Here is a 4313-nt window from a genome sequence, read left to right as displayed (position 1 = left end):
GACTCTTTTCAACAGGAGCAACACAGAGGGATCACATGATCACACGTAGTTCTTCTGCATTATTTAACAATCAATTAGGATAGTCTCTTTTGTTTGTGGTCCTTTTTTTCCCAAAAAGTTATTTATGATGTAAAGAATCCAGCAACTGTATTTAATATAGAAAGAAGAATTATATTAGCTGCTACAGAGTGTAAATATTTCATATTTGCAAATAAAATATATATTTAAACAGGTTGTTGTTCCCAGTTGTTCATGATACATTTGTTTTATTGGTTTTGGGCCTATTTAACCTTTTAAAGAAATGGTTAATGAGCCCAACATTATTTGAGCGTCATGTGCTTTATAAACAATTGTTGAAATAACTATATGTATTGTAAAAAAAATGTTTGAAGTCTGCAGCTCTATGGAGCATTTTAGCCTTTTTTAGATGTTAGTTTTGGTCCTGGTTCTTGGCTTGGTTCTCATGTTTTCTAGAAACATTATGCATATGTGATAAACCCACTGCACTCTACATGCATCCAACAAGACCAAAACATACTTGAAGGGTCACAACCCTCTGAAAAGGAAGAAGAAAGAAGTATTACTAAGAGCAACGTTGATGCGTGATTAGGCTGGTCAAGCAGTTAAGGGTTCAGTGCCTTGGTCAAGGGCACCAGGTCTAAGCCACGTCATTCCTCCAGTTCCAAATGCAAATTCCCTTGGACTAAGCTACTACCACCACCAAGAGACAAAATACCAAAAAAGAACACAAAGATATGCAGAATGAAAACAAAGATACATTAAACAACCACAAAGCAATGCCAATGCACAAACAAGAGAGAACAAATTACAACAATGCCATAACGCTAAATAAATTCATAGCAATGCCATAAACCTTAAGGCCCGGACACACCGCGCCTATTTCGGCCGTCAATAGATGTCTGGCCGTCGATGAGCGTCCTGTCGCCCTACTCAGATTGGTGTGTCCCGCACCGTCATGTCTTTTCGGCCGTGCCGACACCTTCCGCTTCAACATGTTGAATCGGGAGGCTGTCGGCCAAAGAAATCACTCTGATTGGCTGTTCAGCTTAGCGAATCAGTGCATGAGAAGCGAAACGAAAGTGAAGAAGGCACACACAGACGGCTATTATTTTCCTAAACATGTTTTCGATAAGTCGTTATGTGAAACAGTCTGTGATGGACGAGAGTGAAAATGGAACGCACGCTATTTGTTGTTTGTATATATCACGCAGTCTGTCTTCCGGTTGCCTCTTTTGAATGACGAATACACACTACCGCCGCTTGCTGGTAAGGAGAGTTGTTGCCACTCACGCATACGTGCTACTTGGCCGTCGGCTGAAGTCTTTGCGGTGTGTTCCAGTGCGACTTTTTGGCCAAGACGCAGGAGACGTGAGGCGACACAATAATCGGGTCCGTAGGGACGTGTTCTTTGGCGTCAAATTGTTATGTAGGGGCCTTTAAAGGTCCCATATCATGCTTTTCCGGTTATTACCCGTCCCCTTGTGTGTTATGTAGCTTTATTACATGGTTTAGTTGAATACTCGATTCTGATTGGTCAATTCAGAACACGTGACACGTTGTTAATCCAGAACAGACAGACCGCTGTCAAGGACTTATTGACCGTTGTTAAGGATGCTCACATCTGCACAAAGAAGTCCGTTCGATTTAACTGTATACAGTTGAACATGTCCTGTCTGTGTTCTTTTCCCCATAATGACCGCGTCGCTGCACATTATCCCTTACATGTATGCATGTAAACGGTCTGCAAAATCACAAACCCTCAAAGTACACCCTGTAGCAAGTAAAACTCTAACACAGAAAATACATATATGCTGGCCCAGAACGCCTCGTTGGAGATTTTATTTTTCCATTTTTGTCTTCCAGGAACCAAGAGACGTAACGACGATCCAAAGGGACCAATCCGCGGAGCTCCTCACACACACACAGCCTTATTTTTCTCAGCTGCAGCTCCGCACGGATTCCTCAGCCTGGACGGCGGGACGCGGCGAGGCTATGAGTCTGTGTGTGAGCAGACACACAGACTCATAGCCAGGCTGCGGGTGTGTGTGTGTGCTCGGACTGGTTTTGGGCTATGAAGGTAGATATGGTGCAAAATGCGAGAGCGTGTAAAACCTGATGTGAGCACTTGCAGAAAAAAAATCTGAGCTTGTGTGCATACATTTACACTTGTATAAAATATCCACGTAACTGTGAACCAAATTTGAAGTCACAGAACAAAAAAAAAAGTTTTGTAGCTTGTAGGAAAAAAATTAACTTAGTGATGAAATGTTCACTTGCAGAAAAATACATATTTTTTAAATATATTTTCCATTACAACTGCAACTTGGATATTACAACCTCTCAAATAAATCAGTCATTACAACTTGACGAATCTGCTCTGTGGCAGTATAAATCGACGAATCTGCGGTCTTGACTTTTGCTACACTTCTTGCGATAAATGTGTCGCAAAAGTAATTTTCACCTGTAGATGTGGGGGGAGGGAGGGGGGTTGGAGCGAAGGGGCGGAGCTATCAGAACCATAGATCTATTATGGAGTCAGATTTGGGTCAATATTCTAGCGCGCAAAACAAGCTACTCACGAGTGGAAAATGTGCTTTTACATGAAATGACCCCCGCGCGCAGATTAAACCCCCTCGAGCGGCTATGCGCTCGCTCGCGAGAGAGACAGGCCTCTTGCTCGCTCGCGGGAGTGTCAGCATCACTTGCTCGCGGAGTCTGTCTACGCGCGCGTGAAAAGTTTCTGACACTTTGGGGCGGAGCCACTGGACTTTGATTGACAGCTGCAAGGAAGCCCGGAGTTGCCAGGTTTGATAAATGCCTGAACTACCAAGAGCAGAGGAGTGACAGCTGCAAGATCAGTTGGACGAGATTGAATGGTAAAGTTGTCCATAAAAAACTATTATATTCGTAAAGTGTAAAGCTAATATATATATATATATAAATATAAATATATATATAAATTAATTTGATATAAAAAAAAATACACATTAATTCTAGGAGTGTAATACTTTTACAAACACAATAGTAATAATATGCATTCATTATGACAACATCATACTATTACTATAGGAGTGTTCTTGTGTTCAAAAAACAACTACAGAAACAAATATTTTACTATAGTTATACTATTTAAAATAATATAGGAATACTACAAAGATCTAGATACATAGTATTACTATTGAAATATTATAGGGCTACTATAGCTAATAAAATGGCACTACAGAAAAAACTATAGTAATACAATAGCTGGTGAAAAATACAAACGTACTAAAGGACACTATACAACTCTTATAGTATACTATAGTAATACTATAATTCATTTATAGTTCATTTCGTAAGGGAGGTGCATACAGCAGACAGCAGTTTTCGACAGATACAGCCCACTCAAAAATATATTGTTTTATATAAAATTCATTAAGATAATATATATATATATATATATATATATATATATATATATTAGCTGTACACTTTACGAATATAATAGTTTTTTATGGACAACTTTACCATTCAATCTCGTCCAACTGATCTTGCAGCCGTCACTCCTCGGCTCTTGGTAGTTCAGGCATTTATCAAACCTGGCCAACACATCCTCACTCCCAGGTCGGCCTATGTTGACGTTATGTCAAGTCCCCTGTCGGCTTTTTCCAACGCAAGGGGGGGGGCTTAGCGTCCATTTTCAACGCAAGGGGGGGGCCCTTAGCGTCCATTTTCAGCTTTCCGGGATGTCCATATGCTTCTATGGACGCTCATGGAAGCACGGCATTCGTTTGTGTCGGCTGCCCTTAAAGGCAATGTGAGCGTCCATTCTCATTGGATAACGGAGAATTGTACACCCGGAAGTAAGTATTCCCCTTACTGTCGATTGATTTTACAGTGATATCTGCACTACTCATCGACTAAAAAACACCAGATTATCCTTGTTAATTACACAACATTGATTGGTTTAAATTGTGTGCAATGCTTTTGTATTTTTCCCCTTCGATTCGGAGAAACAAATATGTTTTCGGAGTAAAGGATGGCAGAAGACACTACACTACCCAGAATCCCCAGCTATCGTTTGGACTACACCATGTGCTCTGTTTGACGTCACCTGATCTTCAAATTTCTCCCTGAAGAAAAAAAAAACATGGCCGAACTTCGTTTTATTCTCGATGGAAAATGCCTATTTTAAAGTTAGTTTGGCCATTAAAATGCGTTTTGATGTCATTTGATGCGAGAAATATGAGTTGTTATTTCAGATTATGTGTGCAGTGGATGTACATGATCTTTAGTTTGCTAGTTATTACGAA

The sequence above is a fragment of the Gymnodraco acuticeps genome, unplaced genomic scaffold (assembly GCF_902827175.1).
Source record: "Gymnodraco acuticeps unplaced genomic scaffold, fGymAcu1.1, whole genome shotgun sequence".
Taxonomy (NCBI): domain Eukaryota; kingdom Metazoa; phylum Chordata; class Actinopteri; order Perciformes; family Bathydraconidae; genus Gymnodraco; species Gymnodraco acuticeps.
This window is presented reverse-complemented; position numbering follows the sequence as displayed.